Here is a 19,762-nt window from a genome sequence, read left to right as displayed (position 1 = left end):
AATGTATTTGCTACTATTCTTGGTGCTTGAATGCAGACTGGTTTATCCTAACAAAGGAAATATAGATGTATATATGATATTTCTTGGGCTTTCATATTATTGTCGATTGTTACAATGTGGTTAGGGTCATGGTTTTGTTTCTATGTAGACCAACATAAATATGTTTCTTGTCAGGCTCAAAATTGATCCAGATGTTTTAAATGAATAACAGATCTATAATCCATTAAAGAATGGATCTCATATGTCGGGATGACCTTATATTGTAGCCTCCAGAATCTTTATTTGGGTATAGGATCCTTGAATTCTGAGTGGGCTTCCTTTTTTATTGCCATTACTTTGGATGATTGGTTATCTTATATGATATTTTCTTTGTTTTGTATCTCTGTAATTTTAGTACTAGAAGTTGCAGTAAGGAGTGGTTTGAAGGGTGAATTTGGATCATTTCCATATGCTCAGCTATTCTGACAAATCTTATTTCAGTATGGGTGTGTTTATGTTATTTTTTATTTATGAGATTGATTCAAAACACAGAGGAAGGCTTAGTTTGAAGTATAATTATGTAATTATTTAGGTAGTTTAGGAGAGTATGGTTCTTTTATCATCTATAGGTATGGCATCGTTATTTCATATTTAGTTGATAGCATAGTAGGGGATTTAGCTAGAATTGGGTCTCTATCTTGTCCTATTAAGTGGATTTTGGCTAGAATAGGTTTCTGTTTCTTATATATCATTTTAATTTTTGATAGTATCTAGTTCAGTTGTAATTACGAGTTTGAAAATTCAAGGTACGATGTAGCAATTGTGAGGAATATGTTTAGAAAATTTTGTTCTAACTTCATTTGGTAGATAGCTGCTCGATAGTTCTTTGGTAGGGATGTTGTGTTGCAGGATGCAATCAAGGCTGATCATTTTGAAGAAAATAGCATTGACATGGAAATGGATGTAACAAATTTGGTCATCGTTCATATAGTAGCAATTTTATGTAAAATGGATGGAATAAATTGTCAAAGTTCATCCAAGTACTGCTTTTAATGTTATTTAAAAAAAATTAGTATGTAGGTCACTGGGGTATGCCCCTTTTATAGTTGTAATAATATAGGACTATTGTCCCAGGCAAGACTGGAGGTTTTCTTCTCCGTTCTTTCCTACCAGTGCCCGTTTGAATGGAGAAAGCTGTTGTTACTATTGTTATTAATAAAATTATCATGGCCTTGGCCGTTTACCGATAAAAAAAGAAGAAAAGAATATTGAATTAGCACTATTTTGGTGTTACTATCACAGATTTTTTTTTAATATAAACAATTTATGAGTTGTAATGATACAAGTGATTGATGTATTGTCTGTTACATATCAACTAATTTGTTTACAAGGTATAGCCTTATATAAAGAATTGTTATTATTGACTACAATATATGTTCTATTTAATCTCTTTCACACAATGTGATAATTTCCTAGTAAAATTTCTCATTAAAAATAAAAAATATATAATTACAATATATAATATATCTAATCACTCCCTTTTTTACTCTTAATCTTAGAAAAATGATGTGATTGTAATAATAGATATTGTACAATGTACTAGAGGCACTAATTATATATCATCAAGTCAAATACATGAATTCTAATTTAGGCATTAGAAAAATTAGAGTTTGTGTGAAAAACTTAAGTCAAAGCCACATGTAAATAAGAATCATAATCATCCAAATCAATCAATTAATATTTATCTCTATTGGCACATTAATTGGATCTAGAGTTTCAGAGTTTGGGAATTCACTTGCCTCTTTTTGTTGTTGTTGTGAAATTAGTGTATAACAAGTGCCACACTAAAAAGATTTACATAATAGATGAATGACTTTAGAAGGAAGGAATTGTGATTCATTGAAATATACAAATTTTCACCTTTTTTTCCATCTAAAACACATCTTGCATATGCCCTTCAAAATAAAAACAAGAGACACAAATCGCCTTGCCAATAATGTAATAGATTTAAACAAAAAAAAAAAAGGATTTAAAATGATATATTAGTAGTATAGAAAGAGTTAATCTAAGAAATATTTGCAAATATAATGTGTCACTTTGATGTAACCTGATCCTGTCAAAGAACAAATTAGAAATTGACACAACAAAGATGTTTCAGAACACCATAATTCTTCATTAAAAACTTTTGCAACTCTACTTTGCCTCTACAATGAAAGAAAACAACTACTTATTACAATTATGAAAATTACCATATTTGGTAGATTTTTGGGAAAATTATATTTTTCCATTTTTGGTAATTTTAAAAACTCATCCTATAGATCTCGATTTTTCCCAAGAAAAAGCCCCCAACTAAGGAAAGACAAATTGCCAACTAATCAACAAAATAAAAAATATGATTTTAGATTTATTACAAAAACAAATTTTTAAAAAAATTGGAAAAAACACAAAAAGCCAAATTCAGAGGTCAAGATGATATTTTAGGCTTCCGAAAAAATGTCAAAATGGCCACTTATTGAGCTAAGCTGGATCAATAATCCAAATAACTCCTCACACAACTGCTTGTAAAATTTCAGCCAAAACCCACATTTGAGTCAACAACCTTGACCCTCGGATGCCCTTGCATCATTCTTCCCTACCTAAAAAGAACACAACTCCTGCAAGTTTTGGTCCTTAAACTACTTCAATTTAGAATCATCTAACTTCTGCAAATCCCATTTAATAATCCATGTGTTATCTATCGGTGCCAACCCTTCCCACTGCACGAGATGCCTATTTTAGTCACCTTGGTGAGTCTGAACAGTCTTCTTGTCTAGAATCTGTGCAACCTTTTCTCTTTTTTTGATGGGAATGGTGTGTGTCTAGTCTACCACATCCTCCTTTTCAACAGAGGTATCATCACCATGGAAAGTATAGAAATTAGAAATATTAAACATAGGAGATATATTAAGACCAATGGGGAGCTCTACCTCATAAGCATTATCATTAATCTTCTTTAGAATCTTGCAAAGATCAATTTTCTTATATTTCAATTTATGATAAGTCTTAGGTTTAATCAGACCACTGGGGAGCTCTACCTCATAAGCATTATCATTAATCTTCTTTAGAATCTTGCAAAGATCAATTTTCTTCCATAAGGTCCTCCAAAAATGACTCAAGAACTTAGTATCTCAATCAGAGGTGATCATTTTTGGAACCCCATGCAATCTGACTATTTCAAAAATAATAACTCGACCACCCTAGTAGCATCACTAGTTTTCTTACAAGAAATGAAATGAACCATTTTTGAGAATCTTTTCACAACTACAAAAATAGAGTCATTACCTCATTGTGTATGTGGCAGTCACAATAAAAAATCCATACTCAAGTCTGCCCATGGTCCTACAGGTACTGGTAATGGCATGTACAATTTGGTGTTCTAGGAGTTCCCTTTGGCTACTTGACAAATTCAACACCTCTCCACAAACGTGGTAATATGGTGGGTGCCTTCAATTGACAGTTTGTATGAGTTTGTATATGAATGCTAATTTTTCAACACCAGAGGCCTAATGTCTAATTATATGATATGCTTATTGTAATTAACAAATAAATATGATATGATGATTTTAATTAACAAATAAATATGATCAAAGATTTTGAATGTCACTCTCTTTTTGAGCTGGATGATAATTCAATGATGGATCGTGGGAGTCTTGACCCAAACAGAGATTACAAATCATGGAGTTTGATTTTAAATATGGATTATAAAGACAATTATAGTTAATATCAAAAAATTTCAACTATGATTAGCATACCTTTTTGAAATTTAATATTGTTAATTAAAAGATCAACTCACTTTCAGATTTTAAATTTTAGTCAAATAGAATAATCTATATAGATATATGTTTATCTAATGCAATGAGATATGCATATTGACAAACAAATTCTCTATATAGAGATAAGAATGTACCTCTATTAAATTTATTTAAGTTAAAAACATGTCTTTCTTTTTTTTCCTTTTTCTTTTCTAAAATGTAGTCAATGATACATTTGAGATCCTCATAGATAAATTAGTAGTTTGAGGTTTGTATATATGATTACAAAAAGATTGTAGGGATCTTAGGAATTCTTAGCTAATATAGGTGAATACATTTTAATTGTATTTATATAGGGTAAAAGTAAAAATGAGGTTATGAGTACTACAATTTTTTTTAGTTTTTAATTTTTAATTTTATAAACAATTTATGAGTTGTAATGATACAAATGATTAATGTATTGTCTATTACATTTCAACTAATTTGCTTTCAAGACTTAGTCTTACATAAACAATTATTATTATTGACTACAATAGATATTCTATTTAATCTCTTTCACACAATGTGATATTTGTCTAATAAAAATTCTCATTAAAAAATAATAATATATATAATTACAACATATAAATTATCTAACCATTCACTTTTTTACCCTTAAAACTAATAAATATTGTACAATGTACTAGAGGCACTAAATATATATCATCAAGTCAAATACATGAATTCCAATATAGGCATTAGAAAAAATAGAGTTTGTGTGACAAACTTAAGTCAAAGCCACAAGAGTACATTGCAATGAGAACTCAATGTAATGAATAGGAAGCAATTGATTTCACTCAAAAATATAATGCAGATGAGAATCACAATCATCCAAATCAATCAATCAATATTTATCTCTATTGGTACATTAATTGGATCTTGAGTTTCAAAGTTTGGGAATTCACTTGCCTCTTTTGTTGTTGTTGAGAAATTAGTGTATAAACAAGTGTCACACTAAAAAGATTTACATAATGCATTAATGACCTTAGGAGGATTGAATTGATATTCATCAAAATGCATCTTTGACATTTTTTTCAATGTAAAACATATCTTCCATATGCCTTTAAAAATAAAAACAAGAGACACAAAGTGCCATGCCAATAATGTAATAGATTTAAACTTTAGATTTCATGAAATTAATAGTTTTGTGCATTATGAATATATATACTTACACTTTAAACAAAAATAATAAAAAGATTTAAAATGATATATTAGTAGTGTAGAGAGTTAATCTAAGAAATATTTGCAAATATAATGTGCCACTTTAGAAAAGAACCAAAGTTTGAACTTAAGTATCAGAATAATATAAGCTTTATGAAGAGAAATCATGAAATTCAAAGAAACATTACAGGGCACCATTTATTTCCAAAATAAATGCAACTTAGATTATATATCCTTTTTAACAAATATACTTATTGTTAAGTAAAAGTGTATAGAGCATATAAAATATAGATAGACTTCAAGGCAAAAATGAGAAAAATAAGTCAAATGCCCAGATTTATAGAATCCAACTATAAAAAGTATGTTTGATAAGATAAGACTTAGATTTTTTCAACATTTTAGCCATTGTGACTAGTCTACTTATTGATGAGTCTCTTGTCAATATCAATAAATTGAAAAAAGTTGATATTTGCATACTTGTCATGAAAGTGTTGTTACAAGAAATTACCAAGATATGTTAGATCGTAAGTAACAACTCCCCCCAATATTTATATGTGTATAAAATGGTTCCATAAATATATTTGACTATACATCTAATAGAAATATGCATCATTGTTCTTATATCATATCTTTCAAAGTACATATTTTTATATATATATTAAGTACTTTTTAATATGTTTCAAAGGGTACACCAAGTAGTTAGAAGAGAATTAAAAAGATTTGACAACTTTGAAATCCATATCCAAGTACATTTCAAAACCTATGAGTATCGACAATGACATCAATTTGTAATCTCATGTTAGCTTCTTCTTGCAAAAATAATTGCAAGGCCTAGATAATCATATTATTAAATATCCCTTTGAATGGTTAGCTTATGATATTGCCACACAAAGTTGTCCAGAATATAAAAAATGATGTTATGCTTCCAAAGTAATCAATGTTTGAAAATAATTTTTTTTATCAAATTCAACAAAACTGACTTTAGAATACCAAATGAGGAGAATGTACGACTAGGATATGCATAACAAAACATTAAGAAAACATCCATTCAAATTATAAATTTGAATGATTGATGAAATTTGATGGACAAAAATATTAATAAGGTACAACATTTCTAAAAGAGCAATAGTTTGGTATAATATTAATACATAGAACTAGAGGGACGAAGAGAGATATGTAGGTCCAAGAAGAGAAAAAGGGAGACAAGTGATTGTTTTTGAATTATAAGCAGCCAAAACTAGGGGGCTGGCCCTTAAACAGTCAAATTGGTCGACTACCAGTAGATTACCAACAACCAAAACTACCCCTACCACTTAGAAAACAAAAACAATTAGTTCAGAAACATAACTAAAAGAGTATCAACAGGCCTAACATACAAACTGCCTATATTAAAACTAGAAAAGCTATGTAAATATATAAAAAAGGGCATAATAGCCTTAAACCCAGCCAAGTTCATAAACTAGTAGATAAACAACATAAAAAACAAGATGGAGAGAGCCATTAAGGCTTCTTAGTCTCTTTCCTCTCTAGGAGGATGTTTTCTCAATCTTCTGCAAGGAAGTTAAACAACATTTTGGAGTCCTCCTTTAGAAAATCTCCCTCCATATCTTTAAGCAGGTGAAGTGTGGTGGCAGCTGCATGTGTCACTTTGACAGTGAACTTTGTCAAAAGACACATCCTTTCTTCCAGTGCATGAATTCTTTTCCACACCTCATTACTATCCATCTCCTTGATCTCCATGTTGACCTCCTGCATGTCGCTAGGAATGTCGTTCGCCTGCACCATATTAACATCTTTCACATTTGGGGGGTTAGCATTATCCTTGGGAGAAACCCTAATAGGGGAGAAAATCATTATGGGGGAGGGTACTCTATCCACCATTAGGGAACTGGTCCCATGTTAAGTCCATACACCCCAACCCAATGGTGGCCAAAACATATGACATCTCCTCTTTCTTATTCATCCCTCCTCCCGAGCCAGATCGTGAGGAATCTAAAACTTCCTCTTCCTCCTCCATTCTCCCCTCCCCAAAATTTGATGCCTTCTCTTTCATCCTTCATTTGGGGTGGCTCGTGTCCTCCAAATTTGAATCCTCCTCTTGTGAGGCCCCATCTTTCAACTTCCTCTTAGCATTGGACTTAGCTAACCTCCCCAACCTCCTCCTACCCACTCTCCCCTCATCCTTTGACTCCTCCAGTTCCTTCTCTTTCCCTTTATCTTGCCTCCCTTTCTTTCCCAAGGGGTGGGACTTCAATTCAATAAGAGATTTGCTAGGTGAAAGCTATAGGGTAGGGGCTCTAGGACTCGTGATCCTAAGAGGAACCAGTTGGGGCCGAGGGTTTGGATGGGTAGGAATATTAATCTCCACAATCCTAGGGGGGACCAGGGCTAGGTGGAACTAATATAGCTAGAACATTAAACCTTGGTGTAAAATGGTAAAATTAACACCCTTCCTTCTTTTTTTCCTTTACATCAGTTTTCGTATCCACTAAATCATGCAATAGAAAGAACAAAATGGAAATAAAATTCTCATGGAAAAAATGGTTTAGGAGAGGAAAGTGGTAGTAATAACAAACACCATACCTCCCTTCTAGAGTTAAGTTCTTCATCAACATCAAATAGACCTCATTCCATAGCTCAGGGAGCTTCTCCCGCATAAAAGCACCTCTGTGCTGAATTGGTTCCTCCCCATCCAAAGAGAAATGTTGTAGACTCACTTCGTTAGCCACCCTAGTCACCTTTTGCCATTTCCTTCCCTTCATTGCTATGGAGATGAATTCCTTAGAAATGTGGAATGAGATGCCATTTATCATAACTCTTCACTCCTCCCAAGAATTGACAAACTGCAAAGAACAGTTTTCATCATGCCCATTTAATGCCTCCATAAATGGAATGAAGCCACCTTCCTTCAGCATGTACCACACCAATGGATTCTTAGCATTCTCATTTATCATGGATGACTCAATTCACATAAGGTCGCCACCCCTCTCTACAATTTTCCCTAAACCTCTCTTCTCTTTCCAAACCCATAAACACTTGCTAAGAATGACTTCACACTTAGGTAGAAAAATAACATCCCTTAAGCGAACATAATGACCATTATTATTAGTAATTATAGTAGCATCCCTTGTAGAAATTAATGTCACGTGTCAACTGCCTCTATCTTTCTCCCAATCTTTTCCATCATTCCCAATACACACTAACCATTTAAAATTTGAATCTTTTCTCATCCCAGCATACAAGAACACACATAAGAAAATCATTAAAAATGTTTCATCTCAAACTTAAAATTCTTTCTTTTTCAAGCCATGCAAATTTATTATTACTAGTACCATTTCCATCACTCCTTTCCATCTATCCTTCATAACTTTTTCCTATCCACCAACTTTGTAGTAGGTCACAAAAATTTAAAATAATTCTCCAGCTAGTATTCTTCATGCTTAATTTCTTGAGTCACTAAATCTCTTACCCAATTTGGCAAGACATTTAATTCCCTCCAACATCTTAGTCCCTTTACATTTAGGCCTAACGCCACCATTCTATCTGCCAAATTGTTTCCCTCCTAAAAAATATGATTCAAATCAAACCTACTTAAAATAACTAATAAGTGTATGATGTCTTCTATCACATGTTTAATGGCCCATCCTTCCCTCATGTTACCTTTAATAGTTTCAGTAATGATTTTTGAATCATCTTCAATCTCCACATTTCTCCATCCCACACTTATCACCAATTTTAAACCCCAAAAAAGAGCCATCACTTTTGTAGTATTATTAGACACTTTCCCTAGCTGTCTAGAATATGCCAACAACATCTTGCACTTACTATCCCTGACCATACCTCCTCTTGCTGAACCCTCCTTTCTGGCGACACCATCAAAATTGAGCTTAACCCAATTTTCAGGCGGGGGTTTCCATCATGTCCTTTTCCTAGCTAGAAGATTGGAATTATTAGTTTCCATTATCCCCTCCTCCAAGTTCTAGCCCTTGGCCACTCTGACATCTAGCATGCTAGGGGGGAACGCAAGTTTTCTCCACTTGCTACAACTCATATTCTCAACCATAAGTTTATAGATCTTGTCCAAAATAGCCTCCTCATCTCTTTCTTCATTCCTGAACACCCTATTTATCTCTCCTTCTAGATATCCCAATAGACATGGAGGGATAACCTTCCACAAACTGACAAGGAGGGGGTGGGAAAAGGGGCCTTGTCAATTCTCCACAAATTGCACCAGATCCTCATTAAACACCTAGTTCACCTCCAAATTTTGTAAAAGCCTCCCCTAAACACTAGAAGAATAACTATAATGAAGGAACAAGTGGGCAATATTCTTCTCTTCCTTTTTATACAAATAACATCTATTGGATAATTGAAAACCCCATTTCATTAGGTTATCAGTAGTGAGAATTTTCCCATGGATGGTGGTCCACCAGAATATATTAATCTTTGGGATTAAATGATTGAACCATATATTCCCCCAATCATTAGGTTCCAAATTTTTATCAAACATGAGTTTGAAGGTAGATTTAACAAAGAACTCCCCCATTGAAGTGGCCTTCCAAATGAACTCATCATTCTGATCCATCCTCAAGATTTTGTACCCTTCTAGCATAACATTTAGCCCTTCCATTAGGTCCCCTCCAACTAGAGCATTTTGTTGCAACTCCACCTTTTTCCATTTCCTCCCTGGGCCAATAAAATTAGCAACCATACCCCCATGCTCCTGGAGGTGGTTCCGAAGGGATCCATACTTTGTTCTTGCCAATAGTTTATCAGTAAGCCACGGGTCCTCCCAAAAGTTAATCTAATTACCATTATCCACCAACCACCTTACACCATCTTTCAAAAGAGTTGTGTTATTCACAATATTTCCCCATATCTTAGATCCCATATGGAGATCGTTTCTCCATGTGTAGTGAGAAAATTTCAAATTCCCCAAGCACTTGGCTTTCAGAATATTGCACTAGTTGGCTTCCTCCTTCATCAAGTTCTACCCCCCCTTGGTGAGCATCATATTATTCAATTTAAATATCTTCCTTACTCCCAAGCCACCTCTACTTTTAGGTTTACAAACAATATCCCAATTTACCAAACTTAACCTATTCTTCTCACTTCCTCTCGACCAAAGGAAGTTATGTTGTATTTTCTTCAATTTCTCTGCCATACACTGGATAATTTTGAACAGTGATAGGAAATACAAAGGTAATCCTTGGAGGGAGGAAATCAAAAGTTGAAGCTTACCTGCACTACTCAGGGTTTTACCTTTCCACCCAATCAACTTCTTTTCCATCCTCTCCTGAATGCTATTCCAAAAGTTGTTACTTACATCTTTCACTGTCAATGTTTTGCAACACAATAGTATTACACCCCAAAATATTAACAATCATTCTCTGTATATCAAGGGGTGTTGAAGAAGAACATTTTACTTTGGCCAAATTAATTTTCTGTCCCACATTGGCCACATATATCTCCAACATAGACTTCTAAGCTCTGGCTTTGCCCACCAAGGATTCCCCACTTAGGAATGTGTCATCCACAAATTGCTGGATCGCCTTGGGTGGAAGAGTGGATGACGACTTGACACCTTTAATCACCCCTCCATCTATTTTTCTCAAGAATTTCCTTCCTAGAACTTTAGTAACAATGATAAACAAACAGGAGGAGATAGGGTCACCTTGTCTTAGTCCCTTCTCCTCACCAAAATTCCCCCAAGATGAACCATTCACCATGATTGAGTAATTGACAGTTTCAACCATCGATTTAACCATCTTTATAATATTTTGACTAAAACCAATTTAACCCATAACTTCATACAAGAAAATATAATTAATCCTATCATAGGCTTTAGAGATGTCAAATTTCAAAGCCATACCTAGATTACCACTCTTCTCCATAGAGTGCAAAATTTCATGAGTTGTTATGGTAGCATCAAGGATTTGGTGTCTTAGGAAAAACCCATTATGGGGTTTCCCAATGAATTTATGTAATAGTGGTTTTAACTTGTTCACCAAAATTTTAGAGGAAATCTTATAAGTAGTGTTGCATAGGCTAATCGACTTAAAATCAGAGAGGAACCCTAGGTCTTTAACCTTTGAGATCAAGGGAATAAACATTTTATTAAGTTGCTTGAGAAGCTTCCTAGTTCTAAAAAAGTCACAAGATGCTTGGAGAAGAACGTTGGAGGGAAACCATCAGGTCCTGAGGATTTATAGGCTTTCATAGAGAAGACATCTCTGTAGACTTACTCCTCGGTCACCAACTATGCAAGTTCCTCATTCTCTTCAGCCGAGATCACATTGGGCATGGAATTAATCAACCATCATCTTTCCCCTTCCTTGATATTTCTCTACACTTCCAAATAAGAGTTCTTGAAATAATCTGTCACCTAGTTTCCTATATCTTCAGTTTTAGTAAGCTTCAAGTTGTTATGATTTTTTATATTATCAATTGTATTTCTCCTTTTATGAATTAAGGCCAATCTGAAAAAATGCAGTATTCCTATCACCCACCTTGAGCCATAACACCCCGGATCTCTACTTTCGGAAGGTCTCCTCTCTAGTCATTGTTTCCTTACAAACCTTTCTACATTTATCCTCCTCTTGAATCATATTTTTTGAGGTGAGGCCTTCCCCCATAGCTTTCTAAACCTCTTTTAAATTTTCTTCCACTTCCACCTTAGTCTTAAAGATATCACCAAAATATATTTTCTTCTAAGGCTGCACATTTCTTCTAACATTCTCTAGTTTAGCAATAAGTCTATACATAGCAATTCCTTCTACCTGAATCCCCCACCACTCGGTCACCCTAGTGCTAAAATCAAGATGGGATTGCCACATAATTTCATATCTAAAAGTTCTTGGCCCCCCCTAGGACTCTTCTTTCCAAATAAAAAAGATGGGAGCAAGATTCAAGACTGTCCTAGGTAATCCCATGAGAGAGGAGGAAGTTAGGCCCTCCCAGCTAGTCGAAACCAAAAGTCTATCTAGTTTGACTTGGATAAGGTCAACTCCCTTTCTAGTGTTCAACTAGGTGAACTTCATCCCATGCATCTCCATATCCATTAAGTCATTTTTATTAATGAATTTAGCCAAATCCTTCATACTGTCATTGAAATCCACCATTCCTCCAACCTTCTCTGATGGGTACAGAGGTGAGTTAAAATCACCAATGCAAAATGTATTTTTTTTGCAAGAGAGAAAGATAAAAAACTCCTCCCTAAGACAATATCTTTGTTCCCTAGTGTTAGGTGCATACACATTGAAAATATTCTATATCTTATCACCCTTCTTATGTTCAGTAATAAGATAGTATCTAGAATAGTGGATTAAACTTCCATTACCAACACTTGGGTTCTAGAAAGTAGCCACGCCTCCTAATGCCCCCTCCACTTAACTATAACAAAAATTATCCCCTAGCCAAACATAACTAGCAATACTTTTCAAATTAGACATGGTCATTTTAACTTCTTGCATAAGAAGGATATCAATATTTAGGTTAGATAGTTGTTGCTTGAGAGTAAACTACTTTTGAGGGCTATTCAACCCCATCATATTCCATGATACAATAGTCATTTTCTACCCTTTGCCAAGGACTCCAAGGTAGGTTGTCTACCACTAGACACCTCCCTTGCCATATGTTCCATTCTTCTACTCTATTTCCCAAACTTCTCCACATCCATCTTTACTCTAATACTACCTCAAATTTCTTTGATACTCTTGTCTGTCTTCTCTATGTTTGCCACTTCTCTTCCTGTTCTTCCAATGATGCCAATAATTCCATCTTCTTAGGAATTGGGAGCACTTCTTCACTCCAGCAAAGTACTCTCACTTCCTCCCCCTCTAATTCTTTTGCTTTTCCTCTCTCCAAAACCTTATCTAGGTCATTCTAGAGTACTTCCTCAACCACCATGTTTCTCGAAGGGGTATTGAGGATTTCTTTGATACCTTGAAGAAAGGGTAGAGTCTCTTCTTCATAGAATATTTCCCCTTCCTCCAACCCTCCCAACTACCTTTCCAATTTAGAGGTCTTCTTGGAAGCTTTTTCCCTATAATACTCCCCCTCACCTTTGTGGGACTCCTTCTCTTCTATCCTACTAGTCTCCATCTCTCCTTAATGGGTAAATTTCTTATCTTCTAGCTCCTTCCTTGGTGAAGAAATCTTCCCCTTCCCTTCTAGCTCTCTTTCCCCATTCTCTAGAGATGTGACTCCCTTGTCCCCCATGTCCAAAGGAATAGATACCCCTTCCTTCTCCCCTGCTGTCTCCTCCTCAACCAACTTATTAATCTTTTTGCAATCAACTATCAAATACCAAAATGATGAGAATTTCTAGAAAAACAACCCATATTTTTATAAATGATGGGTTGCACTTTTTAACCCCACTTTGAGCTCAAAGTAACAGACTAAGCTAGGGAAGTACCCACAACCACATTCACACTGAATCTCACAAACACTAACTTGGACCTCCATATGGTTACCATATTTGCAGAAAAAAAGTGTCCAAAAGAGTTTCTAATAGATTTGAGGATCCTCTCATCCCAAAACTCAAGTGAGAGTCCTGAGAGCCTTACCTAGATTGGTGCCATCCTATTTAGTTCTTTCACTAGATCCAACGCTCGATTCCACTTAGCCACCACCAAACTATGTTTTCCATATGACCAAAAATCAACCATCACCATTGTCATGTCTTCAACAACCATGAATTTAAAGTATAATAGACCCTCGACATGGTTGAAACTATCAAACTCCCCTTTAACTTCCATCTCTGGCTTACCCACTTCCTAACCATCTCAATTGATGGGCGAAAGGCAACAAACCTGCCAATCAGGTAGAGTTTCAGGTTGGCAGAGACACTATCAACTAGGTTGTCCGAAACAACAATTTCCACTCCCTTATCACCACTAATCACCCTGAGGGTTTCTAGTGGTACATGAGTCATCTTCTCTCCAAGGACCACATCCTTCCATCCAAGAGCCATAGTGTGACTTATATTATCCTCCTAGCCCGCAATTGGTGCCACTGTTGACTCCACTGACACCCCACCATTAGAATGATCAGTGTAACCACTTCCTTGGGTTACCCTAGATGAGGTCAATACAAGTTGTAGGTCTAGGCAGGAATCTGAGACCAAGCCCAACCCCTAGGTGCCATCCTCACACATCTAAATTCAAATTGCAAAAGGAGTGGGAAATAAACAAAAAGTTGCAGAGCACAGTTACTTAGTTATCTTGTGATGAACATTGTTGACAAGTGATTGTTTAATAGACATAATGAATCATGATTAGAGAGTACTATATTACTTGAAATATTTAAATCTAACATATTTGATTGTATATTCAAATTATAGTCACTAAAAATAATCATTTAAGCAATAATAATCTATCAACTTAAATAATAAATCATGTAATGGCAAAAATAATAATATGAATATTATATTATGGATTTAGAAGTAAATAAATAGATATTAGTTCTATTGAAACATGATAGAAGATGATTAAAATAATCTGTAAAATAAATAAAAGTATAAATAAATTAAATGCAAAGTTGGAGTTTATTCAAATCTAAATAATAATTTAATATTAATAACACATTTGCATGTATTAAGTTGATTAATAATCAAATATACATGTAAACATATATTAATTTAATTACTTAGAATTAAAATATTACATAAATATATACTTTGGTTAACATATTAAGATTGAGGTAAACTCAATCATAAAATAAAGATATAAGCTATACAAAGATGTATGTATGTACATACGTACATACGTACATACATACATATGTACGTACATACATACATACATACGTACATACATACATACATACATACATACATACATACATACATACATACATACATACATACATACATACATACATACATACATACATACATACATATATATATATATATATATATATATATATATATATATATATATATATATATATATATATATATATATATATATATGGTGTGTGTGTATGTATGTATATGTATATGTATGATACTTCTTTTTTTTTTTATGTTAATGGAGTAATTTATTTTTCAATCTTAAGGTATCATAGACATTGAAGTTATGTTTTTAATGTAAAGGATTATTAAAATGGATGGAAACTATGTTAAGGGAAATAAATTAATATAAAATATTGGTAATAATCATTTTTAAAATATTATAATAATAATGAATATTATTGTAAAGAGGTTTCCATAATCTATCAAAGTTTAGAAAAGATTTATGCAATCTATCAAACTTTAGAGTGATATAGTCTTCAAGGTTTGATTGTGTATATAATTTTTGCATCAACATTTTGAATCACACTAGCTATGATTTTGTTAAGATTAACATTACTAAGAGGGGGGGCGGGGGAAGGGATACGTATTGCAACACTTTTTCACCAATCAATAATCTCAAAAATTAACCATATAAATCCAAAAATGATAATACATAAAAGTAAATGACAAACCAATAAGGAACTCATAACACCTTGACTTATTATCAAGGAGATCCTAGCTAAGGGAAAAGCTTAGTGGGGATGGTACCTACAACTATGTACTAATCCAAAAATACTCTGTTGGGAGTGTTTGACTATATAAGAGTCATTACATATATATTTAGTACATTGATCCTTGTTAGAGGATTTGATCTTATTAGAGGCCTCAACTATATTAGCATATGTATTATAATAAGAGCTCACTATTCAACAGGGGCTCACTATCCAAATACAAAAGGAGTCACAATACCAAAAATGATTGTTTTAGACATCACAATGTTTGATTAGTGCACAATATAGCTTATATCTTATTTTATATATCATACAAGGCTCACATTTGACCATCAAGATAGCATCATAACATCACCACACAATACCAATACACATCATACCTTACTTACATGTGAAATCTAGTTCTTCTCTTTATACCTTTCTCAATTAATTTCCTAGTCAATTCATCAAAACTGTCTTCTCAAAACATGTGGGACACTATTTAAAAGTTATTATTAAGAAATTATATCCAAGGATTAATATCTTGAATGCCATTGACCTACAATGCCAAGTAATTAAATTGTAAAAGAAATTCAATTCCTTAGGCTGAATTACCTAGTTACCAAAATTGATTATGAGCATCATGTTCATTTCCATTCATCACACTTTGTATCCAAAACATGTACCAACCTATATTTAATAATAGGAACACATATTTGAAGCATATATGAACTTCATACTACCATTATGGGTAAAAGCACAAATTTGTGTCACTTTTTATAAAGAAAAAGGATCCCAGAATACAAATTGTTCAACTTTAATGACATAAAAATGACTTTTTTGTTTGGAATTTGAAGATGACACAAGTTGATGAAATGTGTGAAATTGGATGAATTTTATGCCTTTTATGTTATTTATTTGAGCAAGAATTTATTCATCTTTTTAATCTTGAAGTCAATTTTTTAACTGTGAAAAATATAAGGTGTAGTTACCATCAAACAAGTATATGCAAATCATCATTTTTACTCTGATTTGAAAATATGTTATAGATGACATATTTATCTAGGGCACACAAAAATAAATATTAGTTTTTTATGTATATTTTTTCTTGTTATAAGTACTAGAGGTCGACCTTATCAACAATTTTTCCTCTCGTCAAAAATTCTCTATCAAGTCTAGACCTTTTTGAAAAAAAAAATTCTTGAAGAGGTCTCTCTTGTCTAGGGATAAATATAGATTTAAAAAATAAATAAATGACTATTTTGTTTCTAGTGTAGGAGCACCTACTTAAGGCTCCTTGTTTTGATTTTGGTTTTGATTTTGGCATGTATTGACTCTAGCCAAGTCAGGAGTGTGAGGTTGGAACTTTCAAAGTTAGGTTTGTTTGCTCCTAGGAGGATTGTGTTTGGTTTAATATAGTCTAGAGGTTTTGGTCTTCTTTGTTGTTTATGAGTTTTTGAGAGAAAACCTAGGAATAGGGGTCAAATAACTTAGAAATCTTGGTAAAGATAGGATTTGATCTACATATTTCATGTAAGGTGTTTTTACAATTTTTTACATGTTAGCATGAATGCTGATGATACTACATTGGGGAGTATCCTATTGGAGAGTATTGATATGTTGCATTCATGACTGTGTTTGTCATTGATGTCAACATACTATTGTCTTTGTAAAGACTGATAGAGTAGTAGACAAAGATTTTGATGGTATAGATAATGGTTTGATTGTTTGGTCATGCAGAGTTATGGAAATGTTCATAATAGTGTCCTGATGATGTGGTCACATTCATAGAGTCTAAGTCAATGGTGTACAGAAGTTGTACCTAATTTACAAAGAGTAGTTCATAGAAAAGTATTGGGAAAGTAGTTCTTAATGTTTTTTGGCTATCTTACATCTGGGATGTAATGAAGAGATGCATAATCAGGTAGTGATGGAGGATAGTCAAAGAGATATCGGCAAGTGTACAAGCCTTAGTATCTCACGTGTGAAGTTTTGTATAAACTGTGAGCTGATAGTGCTATTGGAATTGTAATTTAATTAATTATCTTATTTTAATTAGTTGGAAGAGCCTCAAGGTTGACTCAAGGAATTAATGTGAAGATATGGTATAAAGGAAAGATGTTTTCCTTCATTGTAAAGGGTGTTCAAGTATTATGATTGTTGTTGAAGTGCGAAGTGCAAAAAGAAGAAAAGTGCTTACTGAATGCATGTAAGAAATCCAAGGGATTATTGGATGTGAGATTCAAGATTTGTGTCATGTCCCCTTTCAAATAATTAAAAAATAATAATTTTTGCTAAGGCAGGCAAGCCCAAGAAAGTGAAGTTTCGGAAAAAGGGGGTTAATCTTTGGAAACCGTTGGACTAATAAATGAAAATTATTATTAAAATATGTTTCATTAACCTCTCTTGGATGTGAGTTACAGTTATGCCCTCTTTTAAGGGGTTTGGAGGCATTTTGGGCAGGGGGGAGAACTTGATTTTTGCTCATTCTTTGTTATTCTTCAAAGGCTGCCAAACCTGTGGAGAAGGAGACCCAAGAACAGGAGTTTGTAGGTTTCTAGGAAGGCTAAGGATGGGAGTTTGAAGCCATTACATGTGCATGCTCATACAGAGTTTTCCTTTGTGCTGAACAGTGTAGATTTGTGGGTTTTTGGGTGTGTTTTTGCATGAGTTTGGTGTTTTCAGTTGAGCATTTCATATCAGTTTTGGTTTCTGCTGTATTTCAGACTTTAAGCTGTTAAAATAGAACTGAATATATGTATTGGGATGTGATTAAACTTTTGAGATAGTTTATTAGTGTTTGTGTGATGTTTTCGGGCATTTTTGTGTTAATTTCGGGAGCCCGATGAGCATAGTTTTTGTCCTACATTTGAGAACTGTTGTGTAAAGGTTATACGGATCTGGAAATGTCATTTTGTAGGATTTTATGCTGCTGAAATTTTTGTAAAAATTTCCACTTTCAGATTTATTAATAATTGGTGAAGCTGTGAAGCTTTTGGCACAATTTCTGGCATACCCGATTTGGGGTTTCTTGAGAAGTTTGGAGGATCTTTGTGATATTAGTTGTTTGATCTTAAAGATCTGATTAAAAGTTGGAAATATCATACAAAATCAGAGAAAGGGACATTCAGTGGTATCAGAGCCATGATCTTGCTAGCCTGAGGGTTTGTAGAAGTTTGCAGGTCAGTTTTGACAACTACCTAGATCTTGCATTTCAATTTTGAGAACTACCCAAATCTTGCATGTCATAATTTATGATTGCATGTTGCTTCTAATCAGCTGCATGTCAAAATTTATGGTTTCATGCTACTTCTAATAATTTTCATGTTAGTTATTGGTGAATTTGGTGGTTGTAGAAGTTTGCATTTCAGTTTTGACAAGTACCCAGATCTTGCATGTCAGTTTTGACAACTACCCAGATCTTGCATGTCATAATTTGGTGGTTGCATGTTGCTTATAATCAGTTGCATGTCCAAATCTATGGTTTCATGCTACTTCTAATCATTTTCATGTTAGTTCTTGGTGAATTTGGTGGTTGTAGAAGTTTGCATGTCAGTTTTGACAACTACCCAGATCTTGCATGTTAGTTTTGACAACTACCCAGATCTTGCATGTCATAATTTGGTGGTTGCATGTTGCTTCTAATCAGTTGCATGTCCAAATCTATGGTTGCATGCTACTTCTAATCATTTGCATGTTATTTCTTGGTGTTTGAAGAAGTTATAACCTATTGGGGTTACACTCTACTTTATCCAGAATGGACAGGTATAGTACAGAGTCTCAGAGGGAACGATCTTGGACAATTGATAGCCAGAGTCAAAATAGTAGAAAGGATGGTTATTTAGACATTCGAGATAAACTTATGAAAATAAGCCATGACATGTCTAAAAAGTTGGTTGAGCACCACCGTATAATGAATGACATGTTATCTGACCCAGCTAAGGTGGATAAGTTGACTGGATTTCTATTTGGTAGATTTTCTCACAGGACAGATGACACAATTCCCAAGAACTTGCATGAGGAGTTTGAGAAACTAGCTGATAGCCAGGTAGAGGTCTTAGATTCTACTCTGCCACAAGAGGTGGTGGGAAAAGATATTACACAGATTGATAGTAACGGTTAACTTGATACTCAAATTGAGACAATTGTTTACAGGTTGTCAAAGGGTGATGCCACAGGTATTCAGGATGGTATAGTTACAATAGGCAGTGACTATAGTGTAGTGGGTTCAGATGATGATTATGAGGATGTTGTTGTGCAGGATGGTGAGATACCTGGTAGAGATGAGCAAACATTGAGCATTC

The sequence above is a fragment of the Cupressus sempervirens genome, chromosome 2 (genome assembly GCF_028749045.1).
Source record: "Cupressus sempervirens isolate cs-2001-9-10 chromosome 2, ASM2874904v1, whole genome shotgun sequence".
Taxonomy (NCBI): Eukaryota; Viridiplantae; Streptophyta; class Pinopsida; order Cupressales; family Cupressaceae; genus Cupressus; species Cupressus sempervirens.
The sequence above is the reverse complement of the archived record's forward strand: the minus strand, read 5'-3'. Positions refer to the sequence as shown.